General features: G+C 40.5%; 1 long non-coding RNA gene across 2 annotated transcripts; it reads right to left on the reverse strand.

Annotated features, from left to right (window-relative positions):
* Positions 1-2,340: 2,340 nt before the first annotated feature.
* LOC149123754 (uncharacterized) lies at positions 2,341-9,708 on the reverse strand. 2 transcript variants are annotated; one of them, XR_016214060.1, is made up of 3 exons: positions 9,478-9,708; positions 4,371-4,446; positions 2,341-2,542 (listed from the first exon to the last, which is right to left on the reverse strand). It is a non-coding gene; the product is annotated as an uncharacterized LOC149123754 (long non-coding RNA). The 2 variants fall into 2 exon arrangements; XR_016214059.1 differs by having other exon boundaries at positions 9,472-9,708.
* Positions 9,709-10,044: the final 336 nt, after the last annotated feature.

Raw genomic sequence — 10,044 nt, forward strand, 5'->3', positions numbered from 1 at the left:
AATGGCCAACAGACACATGAAAAAAATGTTCAAGATCACTAGCCATCAGGAAAATGCAAATCAAAACCACAATGAGGTTTCACCTCACCCCGGTTAGAATGGCTCACATTCAGAAATCCACCAACAACAGATGCTGGAGAGGATGTGGGGAAAAAGGGACACTAACCCACTGTTGGTGGGAATGCAAACTGGTTAAGCCACTATGGAAGTCTGTCTGGAGATTTCTCAGAAACCTGAATATAACCCTACCATTCAACCCAGCCATCCCACTCCTTGGAATTTACCCAAAGGAAATTAAATTGGCAAACAAAAAAGCGGTCTGCACCTTAATGTTTATTGCTGCTCAATTCACAATAGCTAAGAACTGGAATCAACCTAAATGCCCATCAACAGTAGACTGGATAAAGAAATTATGGGATATTTAAACTATAGACTAAATACAGCAGTAAAAAAACAATGAAATCCGGTCATTTGCAACAAAGTGGAGGAATCTGGAAAACATTGTGCTGAGTGAAATAAGCCAGTCCCAAAGGGTCAAATATCATATGTTCTCCCTGATCGGTGACAACTAACCAAGCACCAAAAAGGAAACCTGTTAAAGTGAAATGGACACTATGAGAAATGGTGAATTGATCAGCCCTTTACCTGACTGTTGATGAACAACTTAATACGTTATCCCTCTTAGTGTTTTTTTTTTGTCTGTTCTACTTAATACTAGTGGTTTAATTCTGTAATTAATACACAGTTATTCTTAAGTGTTGAAACTTAACTCAAAAGTGATCCCTTTTAAATATAAGAGTGGGAATAAGAGAAGGAAGAGATGTACAATTTGGGACCCCGAATGGTAGAGTTAGAAACATACCAGGGGATTCCAATTCAATCCTATCAAGGTTGCGTGTACCAAAGCCATCTCACTAGTCCATTTGATCAATTTCTGTTCACAACTGATCATAATGATAGGACTAAGAGCCAAAGGGATCACATAAACAAGACTAGTGTCTGAAATACTAACCGAAAGAACAAAAAAGGGAGAGAACGATCCAACATGGGAAGCAAGATACACAGCAGACTCATAGAATGGCGAATGTCCTAAACAGCACTCTGGCCTCATAATCAGCCCTTAAGGCATGCGGATCTGGCTGAAAAGCCCATGAGAGTATTTTAGGCGTGGAAAGCCAAGACACTCTGTCAAAAAAAAAAAAAAAAATGACCTAAATGAAGATCTCCGCAAGTGAGATCCCAGTGGAAAGAATAGGTCATCAAAGAAGGAGATACCTTTCTCTGAAGGGAGGAAAGAACTTCCACTTTGACTATGACCTTGTCTAAATATGATAAGAGTTGGTGAACTCAAAAGGCTTCCATAGCCTTGGAAACTCATGACAAGAGCCTAGGGTGATTACTGATGCCGTAAACAAGAGTGTCAATTTGTTAAGTCAACAACAGGAGTCACTGTGCACTTACTCCCCATGTAGGATCTCTGTCCTTAATGTGCTGTACATTGTGATTTAATGCTATAACTAGTACTCAAACAGTATTTTTCACTTTGTGTTTCTATGTGGGTGCAAATCGTTGAAATCTTTACTTAATATATACTAAACTGATATTCTGTATATAAAGAGAATTGAAAATGAATCTTGATGTGAATGGAAGGGGAGAGGGAGCGGGAAAGGGGAGGGCTGTGGGTGGGAGGGAAGTTATGGGGAGGGGGAGTCATTGTAATCCATAAGCTGTACTTTGGAGATTTATATGCATTAAATTTAAGTTAAAAAAAAAGTGCTGTGAGAATCATGACAGGGACTCAGGTGTGCTCTGTTTCAGAAGCCAAAGTAGTGCAATTGTACTGAGATGGCAATTACGGACCACTTTTCAAGTGGTCCCAACACCATCACCAGTCCTCACAGTAACGTTACAAATTATTTGCCATTATCCTTATTTTAGAAATGAGAAATTTGACATTCAGAAAGGTTATTTAACTTTCCTAAAGCAATACAGCTAGTTAGTTGTGGTCCCAGGGTTCAAATTCAAATATCTCTGACTCCAAAATGATTCTATCATATTCCACATCATCCCTGTTTTTTAAAAACCGTGTAAAATGTTTTACTCAAGATGACAAATTCTTTTTATTTATATGAAGCCATACTAGATAAAAGATGATCATCAATTTGATGATAATGACCAAAAAAAGAAAGTGGAAACAAAACATAATCCTTTTCTGGGAACAGAGTTTTCAGAAATTAGGTATTCTGATTATCTTCATGTGGATGAAAAGTCATTAGTATAAAATTGGCACCATAATTTTATTTTCTTATTTTTAAATTTGTAATTTTTTTCTTTTTGACAGGCAGAGTGGACAGTGAGAGAGAAAGACAGAGAGAAAGGTCTTCCTTTTCCGTTGGTCACCCTCCAATGGCTGCTGATGCTGGTGCACCACGCTGATCCGAAGCCAGGAGCCAGGTACTTCTCCTGGTCTCCTGTGTGGGTGCAGGGCCCAAGCACTTGGGCCATCCTCCACTGCACTCCCTGGCCACAGCAGAGAGCTGGACTGGAAGAGAAACAAGCGGGACAGAATCTGGTGCCCCAACTGGGACTAGAACCCGGTGTGCCGGTGCCACAGGTGGAGGATTAGCCTAGTGAGCCGCAGCACCAGCCTAAATTTTTATTTCTTATTTGAGAGACAGACCAGCTTCCCTCTGCAGGTTCAATCCTCAGATACCTGCAATGTGCAGGACTGGCCTAGGACAAACTTGGGAACTGAGAACCCAGTACAGGTGTTGCACATTGATGGCAGGAACTCAACCTCCTGTGCCATCACCTGATGCCTCCCAGAGTGCATGTAGCAGGAAGATGTAGTTGGGAGCTGGGCCAGAACTTGAACCTAGGCACTATGATATGGGATGCTGGCATCTTTATATTTTATTTTTTTACTTGAAAGAGTTACAGAGAAGGAGAGGCTGAGGTAGAGAGAGAGAGGTCCTCCATCTGCTAGTTCACTCCCCAAGTGGCCACAATGGCCAGGGCTAGGAAGGGCTAAAGCCAGGAGCCAGGAACTTCATCCATGTCTCCCATGTGGGTGCAGGGGCCCAAATACTTGGGCCATAATCCACTGCTTTCCTAGGCACATTAGCAGAGAGCTGGATTGGTAGTAGAGCAGCTGGGCCACAAACCAGTTTCCATATGGGATGCCAGTGCCACAAGTGGCAGTTTTACCCAATACACCACAAAGCCAGCCCCAGATGCTGGCATCTTAACTGGAGTCTTAACCACTAGGCCATATGCCTACCCCAACAACATATTTTTAGTAGGTCAATTTAATAAATAAGAAATAATCTACTGAACTAGTAGTATATTAAACACCTGAAAAGCACTTTTCCATACAATATTCAATTTTCTTTTTAAAAAATTTAATTAGTTATTTGAAAGGCAGAGTTACAGAGAGGAAGGAAGAGGCAGACAGAGAGAGAGAGAGAGAGAGAGAGAGAGGGAGAGAGAGACATCTTCCACTCACTGGTTCACTCCTCAAATGGCCACAATGACCTGGGCAGGGCCAGACCAAAGCCAGGAGCTTCATCCCAGTGTCCCACACATGGGTGCAGGGGCCCAAACACTTACGCCATCTTCCATGGCTTTCCAAGGCACATTAGCAGGGAGCAGGATAAGAAAGGAAGCAACCAGGACTCAAAATGGTACCCGTAATGAATGCCGGCACTGTAGGTGGTATCTTTACCTGCTATGCCTTAGTGCTGGCCTCCATTATTTAATTTTTATTTGCACAATAACTCAATGAGACTAACTGGAGCAGACATGCTTAATATATGATAACACAGAGGCCCAAAAATATGAAGTGATTTTCATTCAATAATAAAATGTGTGAACCAAAAAGGAACCCAGACTAGTACCCCCTTATTAATAGATTGATGCTACAAAACAATATACCTAAATATCCAAAGATGAGAAAAGGTATCATTACAAAAAAATCAGTAAATCGCACATTCTGCTACTATTTTGCCTAAATATAAATAGACCATCTTACTAAGTTGTATTAGAAAATAAGCAAAGGGAAAGAAAAGAAAGGAACTTGGAATATTTCTATGTGATTTCATATTGTACTGAATTATTGACATAGCATGGGTGGCTAAGAAACCCGTACGCCCCCCAAAACTCAGTGCTATCCGCCAGTTGGAATGGACTGTTATGTTCCTAACTCTGTGGGTCAGCTCAGATGCTCTGCTCCACTCATCTCTCATTCTTCCTGAACTAACTGCTTATGGGAAGCAACATATTCTTCCCATGGCCCAGGCAGAGGTGTGGAAGGTGGCAACAGTGATGTTTCCCAAGAATGAAGCTCAGCACTGTCACTCCCATTCACTTACCATAGCCAAAAGCAAATCACACGGCCAAGACCAATATCACTGGATTGGAAGGGACTGCAAAAACATGTGGCAAAGGCTGTGGGCAAAAGAGAGTAAAATAAGGAACCATAATATGATCTACCATGAACATACACCATGCCAAACACCAGACATATACCTGTGCTCTTGGTGAGATTGTGAGTCCAAAAGTTAAAATAGTCATAATTCAGCTTTGTTGATTTGAACTACACTTATGCATCTTAGTGATATCCATTCTAAATATGATTTTACTATGTAATATTTACATGATGAAGATATAAGAATTAAATCTGATATTCAGTATTTCCAGGATATAATTTTGAAGTTTCAGAACTGCCAAAGCTCCCAATTCCTTACCATTTTCTCCTTTTTTAAAGGAGAAATCCTTTTTAAAATCCCAGTTATTTTAGTCTTGAGTGTATTTTAACTCTAGATAAATGGTAGTTCATTGAAAAAAATAAATATTCTCTTAAATATGGTGAATAGAAAGTAAAATAGAGAACCTACAGTCAGGAAAATGGTATGTTTCTACTTATGAGACAAATGTAGGTGACAGCATTATTCTCATTCTTTGCCAAATTGCCTGATGCTTTTATCCCATAATCTCTCATTCTCAGAGAGAAGAGATTGTCCCTGTCATTTCTTCAGTGACTATCACAAACACTGAAATATTGTTGGGGCTAGGTAGACATTTATTGAATGAATGCAAGAATGAATACATGACTCAGTCAATAAATCAAACAAAGAGAAGAGAGATAAACCTAATGATTCCTTGCTATTTCCATAGACCATCGAAGGCTTCTAAAGTATAAGCTGATTGGACGTTGGGGCACATGTTTCTTTGGAGATAGTTCAGGCAACCACTGACAAGATTTCCATGGGTCAATAAACTCTCCAATAAACACTCCCTTCTTGGTAGTTTACAGCTGATACACTCTCTTGCTATTATGGAGACATGCTATCCTTGCCAACAGGCAGCAGGAAGTTTGCCTAATGTGGTATCTCCAAGGTTTCTCCAAGCAGGATTCTCCACCTCAGCCACACAGAGCTAATGTAGTTCCCAGAACTGCCATCTTCAATTTCACTGGGGACTGTGGCTGCTATTTTCTAATTCCCAGCTGTAGTTCCCCTGCTTGTCCTGCTGGAAAACATTACATTTTTCCAATGCAAATATGTCTCTTTTATTCATTCATTCATTCATTCATTCAGTTTATATGAAAGACGGAGAGACAAGGAGAGACATGGGCAAAGAGAGATCTTCCAACTGCTGGTTCACTCCCTGGATGCCTCCAACAACCAGGACAAGACCAGGACAAGCGAAAGCCAGGAGCCTAGCCAGAATTCAATCTGGGTCTCCCACCTGGGTGACAGGGACCCAACTACTTGGGCCATTGTCACTGTCTCCCAGGGTGTGTATGAGAAGGAAACTGGAATTAAAGTAGAGCTAAGCACTCTGGTGAGATGCAGTTATCCCAAGTGACATCTTAACCACTATGCCAAATGCCTGGCCTAAAAACATGTGTCTTTTTAAGAAGTTTTCCCGGAGCCCTTAGTGGTAAACAATTACGCCCTCCTCCATGCTCCCACTGTGACTTAAACACAGGATAATCTGACCCTGATGATACATTGCAAGTACTGGCTCTATTGTAGTCACTAATATTTAATAGGTGTCCAAATACTTGCTGAAAAGTTATAAGAAGCTTATCCAATAGGCTAAAGAATTGACCGCCAATTATTTAATTTAGCTATAAACACAAAGTCACACATTAAAAAATGTTGTTGTAGGACTGCCATTTTCAGGCCACCTAAATACCTCTAATGAATTTGCACCTCTTCTCACACTCTGACTTCATTTTATCAACAAGCATTTTGAAAATCTAGGAAACAGGTCGGTGCCACGGCTCAATAGGCTAATCCTCCGCCTTGCAGCGCCGGCACACCAGGTTCTAGTCCCGGTCGGGGCACCGGATTCTGTCCCGCTTATTCCTCTTCCAGTCCAGCTCTCTGCTGTGGCCCGGGAGTGCAGTGGAGGGTGGCCCAAGTCCTCGGGCCCTGCACCCCCATGGGAGACCAGGAGGAAGCACCTGGCTCCTGGCTTCGGATCAGAGCGATGCGCCAGTCGCAGCGCGCTGGCCGCGGCAGCCATTGGAGAGTGAACCAACGGCAAAAAGGAAGACCTTTCTCTCTGTCTCTCTCTCTCACTGTCCATTCTGTCTGTCAAAAAAAAAAAAAAAAAAAAAAAAAGAAAAGAAAAGAAAAGAAAAAAAAGAAAAAAAAAGAAAGAAAGAAAGAAAAGAAAATCTAGGAAACAAAATGAGTAGATGAGCAGATTAGCATGAACTATGCAAAATTCTGTGTTCTTGTTTGAAGGGTCACATTTATGGCCTTTAATCCAGTTTACAAATTGCGGAGTTTAGGATGCTCATTGACGTTTGTGTTTGATTAAGACACAACTACATATTTAAGAGCTGGCAAGATATTGAGCCAGGCTGTGATTGCAGTGGTAATTAGGCATTTTAACACATATTAGTGTAAACAGCTGTGTAAAATCCATATCAATGTTAGAAACACAAGCAATGTTGTTCAATTAAAATATTACAAGGTTAGTTTTTAAAGGTGGCTGAAAATGTCAAGAGGTATCTGGAGAAATAAATTGCTTCCATGTAGTGATTTATACTGACAGAGGTAAATTTAAGGGAACTGTCTTTCAGATACTATAAATGGGAGTGATGGAAGAAGCAAGAGAATCAGGGGCCAGAATATCTTTTCTAACTCTACCTTTGTCACATTGTGCGATGCAATGTCATGAGGCCATCTGTGCCTTGGTGAAGCAAATTTCACTATCATTCACCAAAACAGGAAGAATAATCAACCCATAACTAAACTCTACCACCCTTTTTATCAACTTGGAACTACTGATGCCTTTCCTGCCCCTGGGAGTTGGGCAAGTTATTTCACCTTTCCAGACCTTATTTTTTTATCCATACAATGGGCATAAATATACACTTCACAAACATTGTGTTAAAAATGAAATGAAATTACTTATAAAATTATGGATACAGGAAAATATATACCCTAAAATTTCAATATAGAACGCAGATTGTCATGAGTGATGTGGATACCTAAAAAGAATATCATAAGCAAGAGATTAAAATGGACCATTCTATCACTCTATATTTTATGCTGTACTCAAAGCATACAGTTCTCCATTGCTTTCATGAAATTCATGCCACCACTACAGGTCAAGTTCACCAGTACATTCTGATAGCACATAATCACCCAGTCATAAGCAGAATTTGGAGACTTTGAATAGCAGCTCTATTAAGGTCACAGGACACTAGTCAAATGTTCTGGGTAAATTCCAGGGCCCTTTGTTGGAGAGACAGAGATAGGATAACCCTGCCATCTGTTGACCTTATAGTACACTGTGCCACTTCTATGAGATAAGGATTCTGAAACCTTGGAAGGGGGAGGAAAGATCCATATTTACAAGAATGGAATTGCAAACTTCCTTCAGCAAGCTTTAGCTATACTACAGCACTTTAACAATTACATGCAGGCTGGTGGAACCAGAGATCCCAGGAACAATATTCCCTGCAAGTTCTTTCAGTTCTACCCACTCCATTCCACCTGAATACCAATATGATTATTAAAACAGCTATCTGCACTCTCTGGGGGCACATTCAATAGATTTTTGAAGGTAAATCATATGAACAAAGAAGAATAACTCCAATATATGTCACTAGAAATAAAGGGCTCCCTGCAGGGCATATGACATTTTTAGCTTTATATGTTAGGTCTCATATCAAACACACAATATTAATCAAAAATTTAAAATAGTGTAGGTAGAAACTGTAGCTTTGGTTCTGTATCTGTTATGAATGTATTAACAACCAGAACTACTATAGTGAGGACAAAATTGACCTCTGATTATATTTTAAGACTTATTTTTTAAAGCTGAAATTGTATTTGTGAGAAAATTCAAGAAATCATTTTCATATTTCTAAGAAAGACCACAAAAATAATTTTCAGTTAGATTCTTGTCTCTCCCATTTTTAAAGATAGAATAGGGACAAGTATTGTGGTGTAGTGTATAAAGCTGGGTTGGCCCAGCTCCAGCCATTACTGCCAATTGGAGAGTGAAGCAGCAGATGGAAGATTCTCTCTCTCTCTCTCTCTCTCTCTCTAGTTCTGCTCTTCAAGTAGTAAATAAATCTTCAGAAAAATAAATGATATAGAAAAATTTTTAATCTCACTCTGTTTTGGTGCACACCCAAACATCGCACCTGCATCTTTAGGATGTGCTTGGTCTGTGACAAGCTTCAAGCTCTCTTACTACTACTTTCCTGTCCCTGGAAGTATAGCACTGACAATCAACAATTTCCTAAGAGAGCTTTTTAAATCTTTAAGACAAGTATTAAATTTGACCTTCATGAACTTGTTATAGAGAATGTTCTTTTTGTTTTTCTGTGCAGTTTTATTTGTTTTTGAGAGGCTAAGTTGTTTTCATTCCATTTACTCATTGAACAGACATTTAGAAGTCTAGCATACAATGAGCAGTATGCTTGGTAATGAGAATTCCAATGTAATGCATAGATATTTCATAAGCAAATACTCAGGTATATGAAAGATGGAGCTTTTAAAAATGTTTTCTATGCATGCACATAATCCCTATCTTAAACTCCCCTTTCACCTAATAAGGGGAAATTACTTTAGTTCTAATAAACTCAAGGCTTATTGTCAGTCACTTCAGCATTATCTCAGCCTCTTTAGGACAAGCTCAGTCCACTTTGCAGGTCTGTATCAATATTCCCTCTTTCCCTAAAGTGACATTAAAATTCCAGGAAGACTTAAAAGCAATCAGGCATCTTTTATCCCCTGCAAGTTCTCAATGAGAAGTAACTTTCCTATCTTGCCTTTGGCCACTTTGCTGTAATTTTGCGCCATGGACGGATTCAGGTCCATGTGTAAAGACACACATCCCAACCCCAGGGCTCCCTATCTCTACTGAGCCCTCTCCCCTCTCAGGAGCCTCCCATATCCCTCACACGGAGTACAGAAACCCAGTGACTTGCTCCTTCACCTTCACCTCTCCAAGTAGCTCCAGGGGCGAGGAAGACATCCATACAGTGCTATTGTAGAGTGCGCGGCAATCATTTCTGTTTCCTCTGTTGGTGCCTGGTCCCAGGAAGGACTTCCCAAAGGGAACGTGCCTGGGTTGCTCTCATATCTACCCCCACAGCAAGCCCCATGCCACAGCAGCCAATAGGCCCTTTCACAGCTACTACTCCAAGTGCTCTTCATAGAAGCAACTCTTACTTTTTCTAGCCCTAGGGGCTGATTCATCAGTCTTTTCACTTGTTTCCTTTTGGGGCTATTATGTAAGGCTTTGTTATTCAAAGTGAGGACAAATGACAGGCAGCTTTGTAACACTTTTAGCTTTGTCAGATATGCAGGATCTCAGGCACAAGCAGAAGCTGGGCTTTAAAAACAAGCCCAGGTGATTCTCTGGCCCATCCTGCCCCTCGCATGACACTTCCTCTCCCAGCCACTTGATCTACTAAGAAATTTCAGAGGACTTTCTTGAACCCAGAGACCAGGGACTTCTGCTCTTTTTGCTTTCTCTGATCTATTGTGTCCTGCATTCAGGAGTACT

Source organism: Oryctolagus cuniculus, chromosome 10 (genome assembly GCF_051225735.1).
Source record: "Oryctolagus cuniculus isolate XC-2025 breed Fujian yellow rabbit chromosome 10, ASM5122573v1, whole genome shotgun sequence".
In the NCBI taxonomy this organism is placed as follows: Eukaryota; Metazoa; Chordata; class Mammalia; order Lagomorpha; family Leporidae; genus Oryctolagus; species Oryctolagus cuniculus.